The 24639-nt window shown below is 37.7% G+C and overlaps 1 pseudogene; it reads left to right on the plus strand.

Annotated features, from left to right (window-relative positions):
* The first annotated feature begins 16615 nt into the window (after window positions 1–16615).
* On the plus strand, window positions 16616–17609 carry LOC149225291 (eukaryotic translation initiation factor 5-like; annotated as a pseudogene).
* The last annotated feature ends 7030 nt before the right edge of the window (window positions 17610–24639 follow it).

Genomic DNA, 24639 nt, shown 5'->3' on the forward strand with positions numbered 1-24639 from the left:
CTTATTCATTGAATAACAAAGAAAATTAGGTAAAGAAAGCAGAGGATTCAATTGGGCATATCCTATAATAATAACGAGGTATATTTCCTGGCATTTAGGTTTCCGTTGTGTGATTTCTATAATAATAACAAGGTATTTTCGGTTGTGTGATTTGCGTAAAAATAATAATCATGTAAATTTATATTTCGTTGCATTCAGGTTTTCGGTTTTAGGAAGGTAAACTCAATATAGTGGAAGATTCTCAATAAAACTAGTAGGAGTGAGGGGAAACATTGAGTAGAATGTAATATTTAGGGTGGGGTCTGACCTGAAATATTAGGTAAAATTTAATAATATTACATTTTAATTAGTATTTATCAATACCACGTGCCCAAAAACAATAATTTATTTCAAAATAAAAACATTTTACAAATATTTTATTTTAATTTAAGTTTATAACATTTTTTAATTAAATCTAAGAGAAAAAATGTTATAATTACTTCTAGGCACATCTAAACCCTGCATCCTCACGACTACTAACAATATTTTCATAGAGATTAAATGGAGGTCTTAATAAATTAAAATATGAGAATACTTTTATATATACATATGTGAAATTTATATAATATAAATAATATTATAAAGAACTAGGATAGATGCATCTTAACCAAGGATCCAAGCGAAGTGATAAAGAAATGTGATTAACAATGATAGAGGAAAGATAGTGGGTGATTCTTTTAATCTTTTTATTATTGTATTTTCTTTAACATGATTGATCCAAAATATAGGTTTAATATTTTACAACCAATTATGTTTTTTTATTAATTTAAATACTTTCTTAAATACAATACAATGAGATCATATTTAAGAAAGAGGAAGATATATGGATATGGAGAAAGAAATGTTAGAGAGAGAGAAAAGGACTTGAGAGGTTTAATCCCTCCCTCTCTCTCTCTTCCCCTTCTCTCTCTCTCTAACATTTCTTTCTCCATATCCATATCTCTTTCTACCTCTCTGTTGCCTCTCTCTTCTTACCTCTCCCCCCATATATATCTCTATCTCCCCTTATCTCTCCTTCTCAACCCCAAAACATACACACACTCTCTCAATGTAAGCACATAAAAATTATTCAACCATAAATACAATACTTGAATTTTCATCCTAAAAAAATGTTTACTTACTTGAATTTATAATTGGGTACATTTTTATTATTCCAATTTTTACTTTGCATTCAAACACGGTAATAGAAAATAACTATCACTGAAAATTATTTGGGGTTTAACACTCCATAAGTCACAATGATTGACTTTGGAGAAAACTACTATTAATATTAGAGAGCAACAGAGACAAGGTATGTTGTTTGCTACATTAAATAGAGTTAAATATTTGAATGGTCTATGATTCCAACTACTCTTTTCATATGATCGAAATGAGAAAATGGAAAAAAAATAGTTTCAGATTGATTGAAATGAAGATTGTTTGTAATTGACTATATTCTCAGTATTCACATTTTCTATCTATCAAAATTGTTACATTGACACTTTGCACTCAAAATTTGTGTTTCATCATTTTTCATCATTCACGTTACTAACAACCTCTCTCATTTCAACAAACTGAGGTAACTAAGAAAATTTTAAATTAAATTGACGAAATTAACCTTGAACATATTTAACATAATTAAAATTATCAAAATAATTAGATGTTCAACAAATTTTGTATGACCGTACATGACTGAAACCAGCCTATATCCATCTTAACACCAGATCTATCAAGTGTCGAGAGGGATCAAATCTCTCGAGGTGCAAACCTTTCCTCAAGTTTTTCACTCAAAAAATAGGTTTGCACCTCGAGAGATTTGATCCGTCTCTGCGCTTGATAGATCTGTTGTTAAGATGGATCTAGGCTGGTATAATTACAAGGTTTTAGTAGATGGTGGTATTATTAAGAGAGTAGGGTGATTGAAATTTTTAAATATTTTATGTATATTGATAAATAATAATATATTAGACAAAAGTGTTTTTATAATTATTTATTTTTAAATGGGTTTAGGGTTTAGACAATGGGACTTTAAAAAAAATAAACAAGGTATGTGTAAGATTTTTATCCTTGTCCATACTTTTTTCTCAAATGGAACATAAATCATAAATCTAAATAAAATAAAATAAAATTGGTAAATATGTAAGGAAATCATATTTAGAGGATGAAACACATTAAAATGATGTTTTTTTTAGATTTGGGTCTACTCAAAAGTATGCAGAGTGGGTACTTGTTGATTGTGGAATTTAATTCTATATCCAATGGTTGTCTACACTTCACATTTGAGTAAGCCTATAAGGAGATAAGTCAAAGATATAATAAATTTTGTTCAATTTACAGTTCTTATTTGATTGTTTTAACTATTATTTGATTGTTTTTCTTATGAGAGCCATATTAGACCTCAAATTTCCCATTATGTTTTTTCATGATTAATTAAAATATTTTTTTATCAAGCAACATTGTCGCTAAGTTTATTTGTAATTTTAGGTTTTTTTTTTAATGATGTAATTCACGAGTTATTTGATTTCTATTTTTAAAACATTTTGCATGGTTTATCAAATTTCTCTAACTTCAGGTTTTTCTTGGGTGATGTGAATTCACTAGTTATTTGATTTCCATTTTAAAACATTTACATATTTCATCAAATGTTACTCTATTTTATTTGTGATAAGGTCTTTTTCGAATGATGTGAATTTAAGAATTATTTGATTTTTGTTTCTAAACATCTGTGAGGCTCCATCCTAGGGTCCTCTAACAAAACTAAATTTCTTTAATTTAAATACAATAAAACGAGAAATAACTTATTTCTAACTAAACATTTAATCGATGATAATTTACCATTAAAATTTATTTCTCACAATTAAATAAGTAAGCATTTCATTTCAATCACTTACATGAGTAATCTATAAACAAAGGAATCCCTGTTCCAATAGCCTAGTTGAGATGCCTCTGAACTCCTGATCCTGTTGGGATGCTCCTCTTGACTACCGACTAGATTTACCTCCCAGCCAACTAGGAAGTATTTCCTAGCCCAGGAAACCTCCACAAGTTCCCTAACCCTCTGATCCCAAGTCCAATCAGATGTAGTGTGTCTAATGTTAAGCAAATACTCTCCTTCTATCTTTTCTCTTTTCTCCACCTTCCTCTGAAAACAAAATCCTCCAAACCCACAACCCAAGCCAAAACCAAAACCAAGACCAAGGATTCCCCTTTCCTCCCATAATCCTTCCCCTTTTATGCCTCCTTCTCTTCTCCACCTCATCCACCTATCATTAATGTCATAAATACCCCCGCATCCTTACATTTGACATATCTTCTCCCAAATAACTTTGAGAGTACATTTTGGGGATGAGATATGAATATATAATTTGGTAATTAATTGGAGAGGACCATGTCTTCTCCCAAGTAAATTTGAGAGGACATTTTGGGGATGAGATATGAATATATAATTTGGAATAAATGGAAGGAGACCATATCCTATCAAAATTTAAATTTGAGGAGGTAAGTTGGGAATTGAATAATAACAAAATTTATATCAGTAATAAATTTACAGTTTCACCAATGTAGGTATGTACCAATATTTCTTGATAATTATAAGTCAATATTTTAAGGTAATTTAAACACTAGTAAAATTTGCATGATAAGATTAAGTAGGGCATTACATACACTCCTTCAAAAAACTTTGTCCTGAAGTTAGAGTGTAAAAGATACAAGGAGTTCAAAGCAGTTTGGCAATAAGGCATAACAAAATAGAGAGAGAGTTATAGTAGTAAAATTTGATAAGTCACACAATGACATCACGTCCCATCAAGAGTCTCCAACTGATCTATTTACTCCTATTCTTCCTGACCTACTCCCGTTCCCACCCTATCCATCCTCTACTGCTATATATGGTGGCATCGGTTATACCAATCTAACCACTAATAAAACCAATATGGCGGAAGTGTTGAGCATATCAACCTAACTTCCCTAGAAGGCAACTGGCAATCGTCGTCACATGTCTAGGGGAACGTGTCCACCACTGCCCTCCCACGATTCCAGGTTTGGAGGTTACACGATGGGAAATACCTCCATCCCTCCTCACAACTAGGGTCAACAACCTAATATGGACCACACTACAACGTTGGTTGGATACTTGTCATTGAATAATCCAGTCAGGTAGTCTTGTCACCTGTCATTCACGTTTTACCCATGTCATAAGAGGGCATATCCAATAGATACAAAATGTAATAGAACAATGTACATTATACCTTTCCTCATCAGATGTCTCGACCTTCCCCCAATGGAAGAGTAGATATTGGCTATCATATATTTCTTTCCAATCTGTGGTTTAGCTCTCATTCTTTAGTTTATATAACAACAAGATATATATAGATAAGTGATCTTAAACATCATGTTGTTAAGTCTAGTATCCACGTGTCAATCGTGCAGTTCATACTGGAAATAAATAATAATTTCACTAAGTCATTCATTAAATAAATCATATCCACTTGAGCCATACATGAAACAACAATAATTTTGATAAGTCATGCACTAGATAATTCATCACCAAGTAAGTCATACATTAGGCTATACATCAAACATTTCCATCATCAATATTAAATCCATCTAATGATTCATTTAAGTAGTTTCACATGTCCAACTAAATGCATCGATATTACACAATGTTCATAAATAAATAACATGGAACTGTAAAATAGAGCCTCAACATATGTAGCTATCTAAGTCAAAATGGGCATCACCAATGCTCAAAAAGTGAGGGGTAGTCATGACATATAGTCTCTGCATCCTCCTAGGTAGTAGAGCCTGGGCTATTCTTGTCCCACTTGACCTTAACCTGGTCCACCATGTGACGTCTGAGCTGCCGAAATCTACGGTCCAATATGTGTAATGGTTCGACCACTACGGTTCCCATGTCTGAGACCTGCAATTCCCTCCAATCCAGTTTGTGAGATTCATTAGAAACATAATGTCGTAAAATAGATACATGAAAAACATCATGAGTTTTATGCAAATGGGGTGGCAGTACAAGACGATAGGCAATTGGTCCAATCTTCTCCTTGATCCTAAAAGTTCCTACGAACCGAGGTAACAACTTCGTCCCTTTCCCAAACTGAATGTTGCTTTTGTTGGGTCGGATACGAATAAAATCTTGGTCCCCTAATTCATAATTGCGATCAATCCTATGTGAATCAGCATAAATCTTCTGTCTATCTTGAGCTTTCTTTAACCTTTGTCGAATCTATTTTACCTATTCCTCCATTTCTTGAACTAATTCTGGTCCAACTATTACTCGTTCCTCCAACCTTTCCCAACTCAACGACATCCTACATAGCCTTACATATAGATCTTGATAAGGAGGCATCTTGATTGAACTATGGTAACTATTATTATAGGAAAACTCTACCAATGGTAAGTACCTTTCCTACTGAGTCTAATTATCCATGACATACATCCTAAGCATGTCTTCCATAACTTGATTTACTCTTTCAGTCTGCCCATCTGTTTCTGGATGATATGCAGTGCCCAGGTTCAACTGAGTCCCTAGTGCTAACTGCAAACTTGTCCAAAACCTAGATTTAAATCGAGAGTATCTATCAGAAATGATCTTTGTGGGTAACTCATGTAGTCGAATAACTTCACTTATAAAAACTCATGCCACATCAGTAACACCGTAAGTATCTCTTACTGGAATGAAATGGGCACTTTTGGTCAATTTATCAACTATAACCAATATAGCATTGTGCCTCTGTGATGTGAGTGGCAAACCCACAACAAAATCCATGGAGATTACCTCCAATTTAGACATATGGATGTCATGTGGTTGTAGGAGTCCTGCTGGATGGCGATGATCAGCCTTCACTCGTTGACATTTGGCGACAAACTGGATTATGTCGTGCTTCATGCCTATCCAGAAGAAGAGTTTCTTCGTGTCCGTGTACATCTTCTTTACTCCAAGATGTGCACAATAGAGTGCTCTATGTGACTCTTCGAGGATGGTCCTTCTTATACCCCCTTCCTTAGGTATGTACATTCTCCCTTGAAATCTCAATAGTCCATCTGGTTCAAGGACATATCCCTCAAACTTTGGTTCTATCTGCTTCCCACTCTGGAGTGTTGAGATAACCTTTAGATACCAACTATCTTCAAAGAGTTTCTCCAACACACGTTCCCTCAAATTTACCTTTAAGGCTACTAGGGAGAAGGTTCGTGGCCTCCTGCTTAGTGCATCGGCCACCACATTCTCCTTTCCCTTAATGTATGAGATCTCAAAATCATACTCACTCATGAATTTGCTCCACCGCCTTTGTCTAGCATTCAAATCCCTTTGAGTGAAGAGATGCTTCAGGCTTTGATGATCTATTCTTAACTCAAATCTTCTCCCAACGAGGTAGTGTCTCCACAGTTTCAAAGCTAACATCACTGCTGCTAACTCTAAGTCATGGGTAGCATACAACTCTTCATGTTTCTTCAATTTTCTAGATGCGTAAGCTATTACTCCGCCTTCTTGCATCAATACTGCTCCCAATCCTTGCTTCAAAGCATCAGTGCAGACAGTGAAGTCTTTCTCCATGTCTAGGACTCGAAGGATCGATGCACTAGTTAGTAACCTATTTAGTTATGTGAATGCAGTGTCACATTCATATGCCCATTCATACCTGACCCCCTTTGCTGTAATGTGGTGATGGGTTTTTCAATCCTCAAAAGACCTGCCACAAACCTGCGATAATACCCTGCTAGACCCATAGAACCGTGCACCTCATGAGCATTTTTCGGTACTGGCTAATCCATTATGGCCTTCACATTTTCCGGGTCAATTGAAATCCCTTCTCCTAAAATGATGTGCCCAAGGTAATGAACTTTCTTCTTAAAGAAGGAACATTTTGAAAATTTTCCATACAATTAATTTTCCCTTAAGCAAGTCAATACAACCTGTAGGTGCTTTTCATGCTCCTTTTCATTCTTGGAATACACAAGAATGTCATCCAGAAAGACTTGCACACATTGGTCCAAATACTTCCTAAACACACCATTCATGAGGCTCATGAATACTGCTGGTGCATTGGTCAAACCAAATGGAACAACTATGAACTCGTAGTGCCCAAACCGAGTTCGAAATGTACTTTTTGAGATGTCCTCTTCCTTAATACTCAATTGGTTGTATCCAAATCATAGATTGATCTTTGAGAAAACCACTACTCCCTTCATTTGATCAAATAGGTCATATATTCGAGGTATCGGGTACCTATTCTTTATTGTGGCTCTATTCAAGTCCCTATAATCTATGCATAGTCGTAAGGAACCATCCTTCTTCTTGACAAAAATCACTGGTGCACCCCAAGGTGAAATACTAGGTCTGATAAATCCCAATTCTAAGAGCTCTTTTAACTGCATCTGCAACTCACAAAGTTTTGGAGTTGTCATGCTATAGGGTGTCTTAGATATTGGTTCTGCACCAGGTTTTAGGTCAATTGTGAAATTGATCTCCCTTATAGGAGGTCATCCAGGCAATTCCTTAGGAAAAACATCCATGAATTATGAAAAATTTGGGTGTTGATCTAGGGAAGGTCCTTTTTGGTCACTTACAGCCTTGACCACATATAGCTTGCAACCTTGTCAGAGACAACGTTTTACCTTTGTCTTGGATATGAAGTGTAGCGACACTCCTCTCTTGATTCCAAAAATCTCAATTGGCCTACCTTCATCATCTAAACAAATCACCTTCTTCTTGAAATAGTCTACCAAAGCTCAATGAGCTTCTAGCCAGTCCATTCCAATAATTACATCATACGTCCCCAATGTTGTGACGTATGCCTTCAACTTAGTCATACACACCCCGAGGTTTACCTGAAATTGGTCAACACTAGGTCCTATTTCTTGTTTTATCCCAGAAGCCATCTCAACTTACTTAAAGTCATCGTGCTCATAGGCTGCCAACCCACATTTTTCTAATGCAACTGGGGAAATGAAACTATCTATAAGACCTGAATCAAACAAAATTTTAACTTTTACTTTGTTTATCATACCTAAGGTTTCTACCACGGTAGACTGGTATTCAACTTGTTGGTTATCAACTGCTGCATAGATTCGGTGGTGGCTACTTGCTCCCCCCATTGGTGCTTTTCCTTCTCTATGGTTGTGACCAGTTTGTAACTCAGGACAGTCACACTGGTAATGAGGTTCCCTGCATCCCCAACAAGTGACGTGTGGTAGACCTTGAATCGAATGTTGTGGGGTTCTTTGGAAAGAGTTCCTTCCCTTGGGACCTCTGCCCCTACCTGTTTCTCCTCACATATGACCTTGATTTGCACACACCCTTGAAGTTGCGGGTGAAGCTGTGCTAGTAACCATTGAAATCCCCACTGTCGGTGCTCTGGGTACAACCCTGTTTCCATATGGCGGTGGCCTAAAACTTCCTCCCCTGGGGAAGGTACGAGGGGCCTTCCCCATAAACCTTGGTTGGCGTGGAAAAATGGTTTTGTTTCCCCCCTTTAAGTCTAAGTTATCTTCCACATAACGAGTATGTTCCATAGCTTCTGCAACAGAGGATGGTTTCCACATCTGCACCATTGCCCTAATATTAGGGTTCAATCCATAAATGAAACAATATGCTTAGCACTGGTCAATATCCATGTAGGAGACATACTTGAACAATTCCATGGATCTAATTTCATATTCTTCTACCGTACGATTTCCCTGTACCAAGGCATGGAAGGCTCCTACCTGTTGTTCTTAATAATATGTTGGTAGGTACTTTTTCCTGAATCTCTCCTCGAATAACTCCCAAGTAACCGTGTCTGGAGTGAGGTGTAGTTGATGCTCTAAGTTACCCCACCAATTCAGAGCACTATCTTTGAGTTGGAATATTGCTATTTTAACTTTTGAATTGGAATTATAATCCCTTAGTGTGAAGCACTTTCTCATTCCTTGTAACCAGGCTTCTGCATGTTTGCTAGCACAACCTCCTGCAAACTCCAGGAGCGTTAATTGTTTTTAGCTCCCTAGTAATGTCCTCAATTGGAGTTCCTCTATCAGAGTTTCTTGATCCCTCAAGATTTCCTAACCCTGATGGAGGGTGCTCTAGTTCCACTTCATTTGTTTGGCACCCTTTTATAATCTCATAAATTGTTGAAAATATAAACAAGAAATGCTATAAATAGTATTTCAGGTGCCAGTGTTGGAAATAGAAACAAGGAATGATAAAATAGAAATGCTAAAAATAGCATTGCTATAATAGTATTTCGGGATAGATTCCAATTTTAGTTAGTTCTTGAACTAAAATTGATAATTACAATTCGAATTTGATCTTAGCAGCTGTTTGTAAAATAATTAATTAATTCATCTTGAGTTAATTAGTTGTAGAAAATCAAACATGAAGTCTATGTGAAGACATGCAACAGTTTTCCCTTTGATTGAGGAAGTTATCCCTTGATTAAGGAGGTAAGGATGAGTTGTAATTAGTTAGCTCAGTTAACTGAGTTAAGTCCAATTATATTAGTTCCAACAGTTTGTGGAATTGATTGTGAGTCCACTTAGTTAATGCATGCATGCATGTAACTAGTGTTCTCCAGATCACTGAATATTCTCTCATAATTAACTCATGCATGTCAGTTCAGTCAGAGACCCAATTGAGATTAGAGGAAGGGAAAATGTACTATCAATTGGAGGATTTTTCCTATATAGGAAACTCATCCATGCAGAAGGAATTATCTCCTTCAGGATTGCGCAGTTAGATCAGAGGTTAGTGAGTGTGTGAAGAGGCCAATTCACACAGGTGGCAGCACTAGACCCCAAGGAAAACTGCGCAAGGAAATAGGAGGCTTGGAGGGCAGAGGAGAAGGTTTGTGAGAAGCCTTTGACTGTCTATGAGCAGTAGTTGGATTGCAAAGAGAGAAGGATAGCTTGTGAGCTGATTCTTTTTGTAATCTGAACATATTTCCACTTGTATGATAATACAAGATTGGAGTTTTTAGCTGAGGCTTTCCCGAGAGTATTCTTCTTTGTATCATGTGTATGATTTCTTATTCTCTGTTATATATGTTCCGAGTGATTTGGCTCAAATTGATTAAGCTTCCACAAACTTTGATTGTAGAAGTAGATCTAGTATTTTGCTTTACTATATTGCATTATCAGGTGATCTACAGTGGGAATTTCTACATGGTATCAGAGCAAAGGTGATCAAAGCGAAGAACAGTATATAGAGAAGGGAGAAGTTGGAAGTTTGAAGTTCCTGAATATAGAATTCGAATTCTTATCACATCTCAAATTTCACCAATGGCGTTCAACGATGTAAGGCTCAAGTATGCCCTTGATGGCAGCTTGAATTATATAGCCTGGAAGGATCGCATGGAAGTAGTATTAGAGGAAAATAGTCTAAAGTACTTAATTGATCAAGAATTCCCGAAGCCAGTAGCAGCTAATGCTACAGAATTGGAGGAATGGAAGAAATTTGTGGTTATCTAGCGAGGAGAATCCTCTTGGAGGGAGTTCAAGACCACATTGTCTCGAGCCTCCATGGGAAGGAGACACCATTTTCAATGTGGAAAACATTGAAAGATCTATATCAAAACATTAGTGATCAGAGGAAGTTGGCACTGAAAGACAAGCTTCGGAAAATCAAGTGTGGAAAGGGCGACACAATCTCTACATATCTGAACAAGCTCACCACCTGCAGGGATGAGCTTGGAAGTGTAGGGATCACCACAGCCAATGATGAAATGGTGAGTCTTGCTCTCCTCAGTCTTCCTAAGAGCTGGCATAGCTACCAAGACTCGGTAAATGGAAGAGAGAAACTACCAACTTGGGAACGACTTTGGTCAGATCTGATGTAGGAGGAGATAAGAAGAAGCACTAGAGATGGTTCTTCATCCAAGGAGGAGGAAGAAAATTGCGCCTTAGAGAGTAAGGCAAAGAAAGGGAAGGAGAAGGATTCTCATCCTAAATCGAGTTCTTGCTATGGTGGGAAGAAGTTTGACAGATCGAAAGTGTGATGCTTTCATTGTCATGAGGTGGGCCATTTTGCTACAAATTGTCCACTGAAGAAATCCAAGATGGGATCCAAGGAAGGATCTGAAGGTGAGGCATTGGCCTCACAGTTCGAGTTGGATTTCACCCTCTTTGCATGCATGGTTTCACCCATGGTGGGATGTGGTTGGTTTCTTGACAGTGGAGCTTCTTTCCACATGACTGGCAACAAGAGTTTGTTTAGTACCTTGGAGGAGAAAGATCTCCAGATACTCATAGCGATGGGTAATGATGAAAAGTATAGTGTATCAGGTGTAGGCACGTTTGTTTTTTAGAGGGAGCATGGAGCTCGCATTACCTTGACTGATTTTAAGTATGTACCAGGACTGAGGAAAAATTTGGTGTTGATTGTAATGCTAGAAGACAAAGGCTATGATGTAGTCTTTAGTAAGGGAAAGGTTTTCCTTCGAAACATCACCACAATTGGTGAAGCAGCTTCAGGAGGTTATGGAGTAGCCATAACTGGAGAAGATGAGAGGAGACCGAGTGGAGGAATCCACTCATGCAGAGACCTCCAGTAGGGGGAAATTTCGAGCCAAGTGGGCAGAGGGATCACATGCATCCATACCTCCAGGTGTGAGGTGGGACGATGTGAAGTGATAGTCCCAAGAAGGCTGAAATAGGGGTAGGATCCTTGAGGTACCCAACCTCTTTGATTAAACCTTGCTAGGGGAGCCCCGACAAAGAGTAGCAGGACTAACTGAGTGGGTAGAGATAGATGCAGATGGAGCGGCAAAGAGAGCTACAGTGCAAGAATCCCAAGACAGTGCAGAGCTAGTAGGCTGCAACAATGCAAGAGGCACAGGAGTGTTGCACCAGTGCCGGATGGCACAGAGAGGTGCGCAATGGTGCAAGATGCAGGGAGTTGTTGCAGCAGCACAGAGGTCAGCGAGGGAGCACTTGTTAGCGGCAGAGGAAGCTTCAGCATCAGAGGGTGTTTCTAGCCCAACAGGGAGGTCAGTTGGGATATCAGTTACTTACTTCTCAGTAATTGAGTTGCAGTGCAGCAGTGGGCAACACGATGCAACATGATGAGAGGAGGTGTAGTGCGGATGCATGCTGGGAGATAAGACCAGCAGCAGCACGGATGCAGCAGGAGGAATCAGTGGGATTGATGCAGTCAGAGATCAAAGTGACAGAGGCTAGAGAAGTCAGATACTGAAGAGCACAGTGGTGCAGAGTTTTTCAGTCAACAGAGGCAATAGTAGTCAGAGACTTTGATGACAGAGGCATCATTCAGATTCAGGTTGGATTTTTTTTGTTTCTAGAGTTGCTGGAGCAACAACACTAGGGAGAAGTGTTGCATGCAGAACATTCCTAAGGTTCAGGATTGGGTTCGAGTTGAATGCCTTTCTTGTTGAGAGGGACTGTTGAAAATAGCAACAAGAAATGCTAAAAATACAAATGCTATAAATAGCATTGCTATAAATAGAATTTTAGGTACCAGTGTTGGAAATAACAACAAGGGATGATAAAATAGAAATGCTAAAAATAGCATTGCTATAAATAGCATTTTGTGATAGATTCCAATTTTAGTTAGTCCCTGAACTAAAATTGAGAATTAAAATTCGAATTTGATCTTAGCAGCTATTTGTAAAATAATTAACTAATTCATCTTGAGTTAATTAGTTGTAGAAAATCAAACATGAAGTCTATGTGAAGACATGCAACAATTTTCCCTTTGATTGAGGAAGTTATCCCTTGATTAAGGAGACAAGGATGAGTTGTATTTGAGTTGAAATTAGTTAGCTTAGTTAACTGAGTTAAGTCCAGTTAGATTAGTTCCAACAGTTTGTGGAACTAATTGTGAGTTCAGTTAGTGAATGCATGCATGCATGTAACTAGTGTTCTCCAGATAACTGAATATTCTCTCATAAATAACTCATGCATGTCAGTTCAGTTAGAGACCCAGTTGAGATCAGAGGAAGGGACAATGTACTATCAGTTGGAGGATTTTTCCTATATAGGAAACTCATCCATGCAAAAGGAATTATCTCCTTCAGGATTGCGCAGTTAGATCAGAGGTTAGTGAGTGTGTGAAGAGGACAATTCACACAGGTGGCAACACTGGACCCCAAGGAAAACTGCGCAAGGAAATAGGAGGCTTGGAGGGCAGAGGAGAAGGTTTGTGAGAAGCCTTTGACTGTCTATGAGCAACAGTTGGATTGCAGAGAGAGAAGGATAGCTTGTGAGCTGATTCTTTTTGTAATCTGAACATATTTCCACTTGTATGATAATACAGAGATCAGGGTTTTTAGCTGAGGCTTTCCCGAGAGTATTCTTTTGTGTTTCATGTGTATGATTTCTTCTTATCTATTATATGTGTTCCGATTAATCTAGCTCAAATTGATTAAGCTTCCACAAAGTTTGATTATAGAAGTAGATCTAGTATTTTGCTTGATATTGCATTATCAGGTGATCTACAGTGGGAACTTCTACATTAATTGCTTTCAGGGAACGCAAGATGAGAGTTAACTTCAATGAAGGTAATGGGTTATTTGTAGAAGGTCCTTGTGATGACTCTCATTGACCTTGATTTCTTCACGTCCTCACCATTTTGAATTGCTCAAATATCTATATGATACACAAGACTCATTAATCCATCTTCGGACTTGTCCCTCTTAGCTGACTCACATACATGTGTATAACGATAGTCATAAGTTTTTCTTTTACTATGCTAGTAAACAATAATTATTAGTACTAAGAAGATTCCCAAGGATCTACCAAATCCTCTCAAGTGTGACTTCTACATAACTTACAAATTTTCTCTTGAGACTCGCTAGGGTACTGGTGCAATGTACTTGTAAGTCATGCTCTAACACAAATTGTTTTCTTTAGTACCATAGCTACAATTTAATATTAAGATAATTAACAACTTGGTTTAATATATTCAAATAATTAAGTTAAATACTAATGTGAATAATACCCTTTTTAATCATGTCTTCCTTCTATGGCCATTAGTTGTTCCTTCCCACCCTTTATATTATGTTTTTAAAATCCTTTATGTCCATATTATGAATCTTGGGACCTCTTATAGGGCATATAAACAATTGGTCTCACCTCTTGAAGAGGCAGTGTCTTTGAAGCAAGGTTCCTAAGCAATCAACCATGAATGAATATATATATATATATATATATATATATATATATAGAGAGAGAGAGAGAGAGAGAGACCTATTTGCAATAATTATATTTAATAAGAAATATTACATTGCCAAAATAAAGGTGACTTCTTACTAGCTTCATAGACAAAATCTAAAATATTGTGGGATGAAGGAATGCCACTTTGTGATATTAATAGAATGGAGAATGAAAATTAATATCACTTATATACTTGCAAAACACATAAATCTCAATTTCAAAATGTATTTAACATATAATTTTCATAACTTCTTAACTCATCGAAACTAATGGAATTGAGAGAAGCTTTTAGGTCAATATTTGTGACTTAATTTCGATAGATTTATTTTTTTGGTACATAAGAGATGGTTGTGAGGTTGCAAGATTGAGCCATATCTTGAATGAGTGGCGTAGCTTTGGTATTCACAAAATGAGTTTAATCCATGCCTAGAGCAATGTGTTTCATACCCAAACATTGTCAAGCATGTTTTCAATCTTCAAGGATCGAAGTTTTCAAAGACTCAGAAACACAGAAGGCAGTTTTGGCTCAACCAGATGTGAAACTAAAGAAAAATAAAAATGAATACCAAAAGAGACCTGCACAAATTCAAAGATTCCAAGGGATGGCTAGTTGAAGACTCATTTAGAAATTTGGTGGTGGCTTGAGTTATTTTATTCCTCAGCAAATGACTTGTGTCTGTAACACCTATGTTCTTATGATGGTCACTGTAACCTCTCTGTTTATATTGATATGGATGCCTCTGTATTAAAATAGTAGCGTTGGGGACTTTGTGAAGGGAGAGTGTTCTAGCACTGAATGTCCTACTAGATTTGGTGTTGAAGCAAGACGGAAAAAGGTAGAAGGCAGTTCATATAAGCCAAGAGTTGATGGCTATCTTGAATACATATTATATTGGTGTTGTTATGGCCCTGATGACCACAGGAAGGGTGGAACGTCTCGGCCTAGCAGAAAGTGTATTAAACCATCAAAGAAAAAAATGTTGGACAACCACATACAAAGAGAGGTTGTAGCTTTGTATTTATAAATATATTTGTAAGCAATTAGTGTTAGAATTTATTTTTTTAATGTTATTATTATTTTTTTCGCTTTATTGGCAAAAATGCTAACTGAAATGACTGATGCATCATCCAAAATAGCTGAAATGCTAGCTGAAGCAGCTGTTACAATATTTCAAAAATCTAAAACACGAAAACATTTCTCCTATGTTTTAGAGACATTTCTTACAAGGAAGCATAACATTTCCAAATTGTGGAAAAATGTTTCCAGCATCTTAGGGTGCAGTTTCCAGAAACATAGCCTGGAATATGCTAGTTGCTCAAAATTCAAGTGGAGAATAGTTTGAAACTGTTCAAGAGGTGTGAAGCCAATTGTTAAGGCATGGACATCAATGACTGCAGTCAATGGTCAAAATGGGCATAGTGAGGAGGCCTGAAACTCTTTAGGTAAATGCAATTGGTTGGCGTGAACCCTAATGTTATGGCCATTGCCAGTTCTATGCATTCATGTGAATCACTAACCAGTTCGTTAAAGGGAAATGGAGTTCACACATATGTCACCATGAGCACCATATGGCATGTGTTGATAAATTGCTAAAAGAAATACACAGAGTATGATAAAAGAAGTTATAAATATCAAATATTGTCAATTTGATAATGTAGAAATGCATGATTGTCTACTATAATGTAGATTGCCCAGATTTTTGACTATATGTTGAAACTTGTTACCTTGATTTCTCTCTCTGCAGCACAGGCATCTCTAAGTTTTGCATCTTTTGCTAATTTCTGATTGTCTAGATTTTTTCTTACTGTCTAAATTTGTCACATATCTTTTATCTTCATCCAACTTGCATCCGTTATTGCCCACATGTGAAATCTATAAACAAATTCTTATGACATTGTCTGTGATCCCTTTTGTCGTATTTTAATGTTATGATTTTTTATATTATCATTTGTGATTTATATGGAATTGTATTGTCAAGTTTTTATAATTCATGACTAATCTTTTTCGACACTTGTATGGTCCAGATTTCAAGTTGAGTCCTATCGGTTGTCAATCGCATTCAAAGTGGAGGGCATACAAGTTGAATATTCCTTTATATTTGAAGTTGTTTTTTCATATTTGGGGCTGATTGGGATGCTTGGAGGATACTGTCCTACATCAAAGAAAAGAATAAATAGTTTCGTCTTTCTAGCAAAAATTTTTGGTTGTATGCAACGAAAGCCAAGTTAGAAGTCAAGGTTGATTTGGGTTTGCAATTGGATGCACCCATTTTTCCACGTGCAAGGTGGAGTGTTAAAGCATTATAGAGAAATTCCCTTTTCCCAGCAGGCATTTGGTGGCCTTTTTCACACTCTAGTATCTAACTCTGGATAGATATGATTCTTCAAAATCCAAATTCACTCTTTCCTTCCACTTAATCACTGATTATAAAATATGGCTCTTCTAAATATTCACAAGGGAAACAAAGATGATGCCTTTTACAGGTATAGGATGCCTAAGCTGATTACAAAATTTTGAGGGACAAGGTAATGGCATAAAGACAAATCTTGTCAATATGGTCATGTGGTTAAAGCTCTTGCCAGACCCCCTTCATATACAACAAAGTATTTTGGTTTTCAACTAGGTGCACAATCAAAGTTCCATGAAAAATCTGGCACTGCTCTTGTCAATGGTGCTCATGATAGTGCTAAACTTGTAGCTTTGTTGGATATTTTTATCAAGAAGTATGTGCAGTGCTATGGATGTGGCAATCCTGAGACAGAGATCCTTATTTCAAAAACACAAATGATTTCACTAAAGTGTGCTGCATGTGGATATGTTTCGGATGTTGATATGAGGGACAAGCTTACTACGTTTATTTTGAAGAATCTGCCAGGGCAGAAGAAGGGAGGCAAATATAAGAAGGCCATGAGAAGAGCATAAAAGGAACATTTGAAAGCAGGAGAGGCTATTGATGAAGAAGCTAAAAAAATCCAAGAAAGAATCCAAGAAAAATGGCCACGAGGTTGCATCCAAGGTTGCTAAGAAGAAAACTAGTTCTGACGAAGACCGTTCTCCTCTCGGAAGCCATGTTGATGAAAACGAGGAGCCAGACGAGAATGATGATGTGCAATGGGCTACTGATAATTCTATTGAAGCCGCACCACAACATATCAGAAAGCAGTTGACAACTGCTACAAGTGAAATGGTCATGTTGGACAGCTAGGAAGAACAAAAATCTAAGTCACAAAAGAAGCCTTCAGGCAAGAATGAAAAGGTTGAGCTTGATAAGAAATCTCAAGCTGAAAACGATGACGGGGTGTCTGAGAAGCCCGTCAAGAATGAAAAGGGTGAAATTGATAACAAAACTCGAGCTGAAAACGATGATGAGGTATTTGAGAATCCCATTCAACAAGATATTGAGGAGGAGACTATTCTAACCAAATAGAACACATTGAGCATTCATGATGAGCTTCTCCTTGCTTTCAAGGAGCGCTTGAAGATTAGAGATTCTCTGAAATAATTACAATCCTACATACAATATTCAAATGGTTCTCCACAGGAAATCACGAATGCCTATTTTGAAGCTCTTTTCGAGGGCGCTAGAAGAGGATTTTCAAAAGAGGCAGTGGAGAAAAAAAAATCATTAAATTAGTCTTAAATGAAATCGATTCTACATAATTTTTATAAAAACAATTAGAGGAGATTTGTGTCTAGTGGGTCTTGGGTCCAGATTTTGAACCCGCTCTGATACCACGTGTGAGGCTCCATCCTAGGGTCCTCTAACAAAACTAAATTTCTCTAATTTAAATAAAATAAAACGAGAAATAACTTATTTCTAACTAAACATTTAATCGATGATAATTTACCATTAAAATTTATTTCCCACAATTAAATAAGTAAGAATTTCATTTCAATCACTTACATGAGTAATCTATAAACATAGGAATACCTATTCCAATAGCCTAGTTGAGATGCCCCTGAGATCCTAATCCTGTTGGGATGCTCCTCTTGACTACCGACTGGATTTACCTCCCAGCCAACTAGGAAGTATTTCCTAGCCTAGGAAACCTCCACAGGTTCCCTAGCCCTCCGAGCCCAAGTCCAACCAGATGTAGTGTGTCCAATGTTAAACAAATACTCTCCTTCTCTCTTCTCTCTACCTTCCTCTCAAAACAAAATCCTCCAAAACCACAACCCAAACCAAAATCAAAACCAAGACCAAGGATCCCCCTCTCCTCCCATCATCCTTCCCCTTTTATGCCCCCTTCTCTTCTCCACCTCAACCACCTATCATTAATGTCATAACTACCCCCTCATCCTTACATTTGACTTATCTTCTCCTAAGTAAATTTGAGAGGACATTTTGGGGATGAGATATGAATATATAATTTGGTAATTAATTGGAGAGGACCATGTCTTCTCCCAAGTAAAGTTGAGAGGACATTTTGGAGATGAGATATGAATATATAATTTGGTAATTAATTGGAGAGGACCATGTCTTCTCCCAAGTAAATTTGAGAGGACATTTTGGGGATGAGATATATAATTTGGTAATTATTTGGAGAGGACCATGTCTTCTCCCAATTAAATTTGAGAGGACATTTTGGGGATGAGATATATAATTTGGTAATTATTTGGAGAGGACCATGTCTTCTCCCAAGTAAGTTTGAGAGGACATTTTGGGGATGAGATATGAATATATAATTTGGCAATTAATTGGAGAGGATCATGTCTTATTACAAGTAAATTTGAGAGGACATTTTGGGGATGAGATATGAATATATAATTTGAAATAAATGGAAGGAGACCATATCCTATCAAAATTTAAATTAGAGGAGGTAAGTTGGGAATTGCATAATAACAAAATTTATATCAATAATAAATTTACAATCTCACCAATGTAGATATGTACCAATATTTCTTGATAATTATAAGTCAATATTTTAAGGTAATTTAAACACTAGTAAAATTTTCATGATAAGAATAGACATTTTGGGGATGAGATATGAATATATAATTTGAAATAAATGGAAGGAGACCATATCCTATCAAAATTTAAATTAGAGGAGGTAAGTTGGGAATTGCATAATAACAAAATTTATATCAATAATAAATTTACAATCTCACCAATGTAGATATGTACCAATATTTCTTGATAATTATAAGTCAATATTTTAAGGTAATTTAAACACTAGTAAAATATTCATGATAAGAATAAGTAGGGCATTACAACATCTTACATACATATTCTTATGGCCAAGTTGTATTATTTTTTAAATATTACTTTTTCAAATATACTTTAATCATATATTTTTTTGTGAATTTAAATTGCATTACATTAAAATTTCTTTATATATCAACAAAAATATCTTGTAATGTCCAGTTTCAATCTACCTCAAGGGGAACTAGATTTGTTGACCATGGATAAGAGTTCAGATAATACAAAATGATAAAAATTGACACTAAGAAACTTTTGAAAACTACCATAAATTGGACTATACAAAGTAAAAATAACTACCAACTGGTGAAGCATGACATTAAGAGTCAGGTGAAGTAACTAGGGCCTCAAGTCTTGAGCACTTGTTCTAGCTGGTGTAGGGGCTTTCAGTTCACATTGTAGATGACTTTCAGGGTGAGAAAGCTAAACATCTAAACTAATAGGACAAGAGTGTTGAGAATGTTGCACCCGCTTGATTTCATCTAGAGAAGAAATTATATCATTGTGATCTTCATGTTGGTCCTTTTAAAGGACCCTTCCCATGAGTTTCTTCATCTACTAGTGAAGGGTAATGGAGTTCGGGTATTGGTTCTCTCTTCCCATAGCGTGTCTAGGATAAGGAACCCAATTGGATACCTCAACTTCAATTTTTGAATCAAGGTGAGCTTGTTAGTCACTAATGGTCAAGGCTTCAAGCTGGCATATTTCTTCTTGAATTTTAGGGGGGAGTAGTAGAGTGGCAAATAGCCATGGTGTATTGGTCTTGGGTGAATAGACAGCCCAAAGGACCCTTGTCCCGAGCCCCTGGTGACAACGCATTCGTTGTTGGGGCAGACGACACCGAAAAACAATAGCCAGGATATATTTTTCACCCACAACTCCTAGAAACCTCGGGGATTGGAAAAGAAGAGACCAAATAGAAGAAAAGCCTAGAAAACCATAGAATTCCGCAAAGGTTTTTTGTGACTACTAAAAGAAAATAATTGATAAGGGAGAGCAGATAAAAGGCTCTTGACAGGGTCCAATAATCACTGGGGGTCAACAACATTGAATCCACTACTCACCTTCGTTGAAGTCAAAACATTGCAGGTCAACTTCCACCAAATAAACATAGAAATAGCGAAGGAATTGGAAAAACCAAAGGAGTTATAAATATAGATAATTACCTAATGTTGGTTGACTAGGCAAACCAAAGCCTATGTAGTTTTGAGAGCTAGTAACTTATTGTCGAATCCTGCTCTTGCAATGGTAATCTCCTTGGTTGTTGTTAACGCCCCAAGAATTTCATCCACTACATACCTTTGGTTCTTCCCCTTGTCATTAAACAATGACTAGTGTGTGGCATAGGGGAAACACTCAATGAACCTCTGACATATCACGTGCGTTTGTGGCATATTAAATAATACCCTTAATTTGACTACATATTGGAAAATACATCTAAAAAGGACATTATTTAACCCCCTATCAATACAAACCCAATACGCCTTCCCAATTTAAAAAATCCCTACTTTCACTAGATATTGTAGGTATCCATTTTTTCATTAACATTTTTTATACCCTTTTATATTTTTTCATTAACTTTGAGCTCTATTTTTTACACCCACCAATATAAAAAAAAATTACTCCCTATATACCTTCCAATAAATTATTTCATTTTTTCCTCAATATATATCCCCCAATATGAAGACATGTGGTATGGTATTTCTCCCCTAATGAATCCCCCATGGTGTGTGGGCTAAAGAGCCTCAATCCCAAAATATGGGTCGCAAAAAAACCAATGCATGTCAATCCATGGCCTTAGAAAAAAGTTGTTGCCCTAATCCGAACTTAAACATGAACAGAAAAAATTACAAATATGATCATAAATACAAAGATGCAACAGAAAAACACTTCATTTCATTAATAGAGAAATATTGAACTATGCTTACAAATAGAATGGAAATAAGATAGCTCGAGCGATGGTAGATTATCTCTGAGAAGAGATGTCACGGCTACATGCCTTTACACTATGTTACAATGAAGCTCAAGGGCCTGTTTATTATTGAAAAACATGAGAAAAACCTAAACAACAAAAACCCTAACCCCAGGAGATGTAACACCGAGAGTTTGTGGGCCCGATTGGGGTTAGTTGGGCAGCCAACTTCTCGGGGTTGTACCTTGGTCATATTATCTTCATTTGGTGCATACGATACCTTGTTGGAAAGGTCTCTCTGAGTTCTACAGGTTTCATTGTAGGCCCCTACCAATGGCCACGGGCCTGCAGCGGACCTCAAAAGAACGTCGTTTAGGGGGTAAAAATTACTCTGGAAGTTCAGGGCCCGAAAAACTACTAAAAATAGTAAATGATGAAATAAACAAGGAAACATATGAAACTGACTGGAGGATCTAGGTGAAATAGGCGAGTGGCCACCAATATCCACCTGGATCATTCCTCGCCCCTTAGGAAGCAATGGTCCCCATTGCATGCAGAGCCTCCATGAGGTGAGGAAATTTATGTTGAACCTGGTCCTTGGTGAACCACTTGCCCTAGTGAAGGAGTTGACCTACTTTGATAAATAGATATAGTTGTATCCTCTGTTGGCTAGTGTTCTTGATCTGTGTATCCTTGATCTGATCAGTTGTGACATGTTCCATGTAGTCCAAGTTGAACTATGTTGGTGTGAGCTTTTCTGCAATGTCGGATGTGTCCAACAATGGTGGAAAGTATCACCGAAGGCGATCTACATTGAACACTAGGTGCAGACCAAGGAACGGTGGGATACTGAGCTCGAAGGCATTTTCACTGATAGCCTTGGTGATGGTGTATGTCCCATATCGGAGCAAGCGAAGCTTGCGGTGGGGTCCAACAAGGTGCTCCTTCTGCAAATGTATCCAGACTTTGTCGCCCACTTGGAACTTGTGTGGTACTCAATGCTGATCATGGCACTGCTTGTACTTAGCATTGGCTCTGTCCAATATATCATGGATCTGCTAGCGGATGTGTGGAATGCACTCATTGAATTTTTTAGCCCTTTCAGCTTGAGACCGGACGTGAGCCGAATCTGCTTGAGTGGCTGCAAATGGTATCACCACATCAATGGGACATAATGGATGAAATCCAAGCCCTACCTGAAAGGGATTGTGGCTTGTTGAGATGTGGAGAGCTCTGCTTTAGTTATGTTGGACATAAGGGAGACTTTCATCCCATGTGCATGGATGCTTCGAGTTGTACATGCGCAGAATGTGTACGATCATCTTGTTGACAACCTTTGTTTGGCCATCAGTTTGGGGATGGAAAGCCATGGAGTTAGTAAGTTTTGTATCCAACATCAACCAAAAGATGGACCAAAATGCACTCAGGAATATATTTTCCCGATCTGAGACAATGGACTATGGGATCCCAAAGTGTACCCACACTTGCTCAAAGAAGAGCTTAGCAGTGGCCTCTGCTGTGATACTCTTCTTACAGGTAGCCATGATGGCCATCTTAGAGAATCTGTCGACGACTACAAAAACGCAATTGTTGCCATGGTTAGTATAAGAAGGCCCAACATGTAATCCATGGAGATAGATTCCCAAGGCTAACTAGGAGTAGGTAGAGGAGTATACAAGCCTTTCTTCTTGACTGTTGGTTTGGCAATGGTGCATGCGGTACAGGATCTAATGTACTTCCCAACATCCTGATGAAGTTTTGGCCAATAAAATACTTATGTAATACTGTAACTATTTTCTCTACTCCGAAATTTCCAACGACCCAATTTTAGTGTGCCTCCCAAATCATCTTGGCACGCTCGCTTGAAGGAACATAGATGTGTCCTAAGTGGCATAAAAGATCATCTTGAAGGTGAAAAATTGGAACTTGTTTCCATTCTAGGAGTGTCTGGTATGTGCTATCGAATTCCGGATCACTCTTGTAAAGATATGGCCACCCTGAAGGTCTCGTGCCCATAGGAGTCGAGCACAGTGATTAGTGCCATGACCGGTGGTCGGCTGAGGTAGTCTGCAACATTATTCGTGCTGACCTTCTTATACTTAATGTTCAAATGGAACTGTTGGCGGTAGGTGGAACATTTCTGATGGTGATTGTTCTACAACTTCCCTTATGTTTGTATGAACTACAAGGGTCGGTGGTCTGTGTGGTTGATCGTTTCCTTCCCTAGAATGTAATGCTTCCATTGACAGTAGGCTTGCATAATGGAATACATTTATTTGTTGTAAGTGGGATACTTTTGGACTATGTCTGAAAGTGTCTCACTGTGGTAAGCCATTAGATGCCCATGCTAAGTAAGAACCACACCAATAGCATAGTCAGAGGCGTCTGTCTCAATCTCAAATGGTTGTTGCAGGTCTGGTAATGTGAGCACTGGTGCAGAGCAGAGGCGATGATTCAACTCATAAAATGTCTGTTGTTGGGTTTAAGAACAAAAATAATTTGCTTCCGCTCCTCCCTTGGGGACGTGACTTAAAGTTCAAGTGATATGAGAGAACCCCAACACGAACCTGCGATAGAAACTGGAAAGACCCAAAAAGCTGTAGAGCTCTCTTAGAGTGGTCGGGGTTGGTCAATCCTGAATAACTTGTATCTTGGCTGGGTCCACATGTACACCCTGCTCATCAATGATGTACCCAAAATATTGAACCTAGTTCAAGCCAAAAGTGCATTTCTCCAAGTTAGCACACAACTTGTGTTGTCGAAGGGTTTGAAGGACCTATCAAATATGGTGGAGGTTTTCTTCCCAACTCTAGTTGAAGATCAAGATATCATCTAAATACACCACCATGAATGCATTGGTGACGGGTTATAAGATATCGTCCATCAGTCTCATGTAGGTTGCAAGGGCATTCATCAATCTGAACGGCATGACCAACCATTCGAAAAGGCCCTCCTTGGAGTTGAAGACAGTCTTCCACACATCGGAGGGTTCGATAGGCACATGGTGATAACCTGACTTCAAGTCAATCTTGCTGAAATATTTGGCCCCCTTGAACTGGTCCAGAAGGTCATCAATCCATGGGATTGGGTACCTATTCCAGATAGTGATCTTATTTAGCGCCTGATAATCAATGCAGAGTCTCTAGGTCCCATCCTTCTTTTGTACTAATAAAATCAGGCTCCCACAGGGTGATGAGCTTGGCTTGATGTGCCCTTTCTGCAATAGTTCCTGAATCTACCTCTTGATCTCATTGTTCTCCAGAATAGAGCGTCGATAGATCAGTCCATTCGGTAGCAGCGCGCCTGAGGTCAGATCGATGGAGTGCTTGACTTGACAGTGGAGAG

The sequence above is a fragment of the Pinus tabuliformis genome, chromosome J, assembly GCF_031772625.1.
Source record: "Pinus tabuliformis cultivar Carrire ecotype Pingquan chromosome J, CPIR1, whole genome shotgun sequence".
NCBI lineage: Eukaryota > Viridiplantae > Streptophyta > Pinopsida > Pinales > Pinaceae > Pinus > Pinus tabuliformis.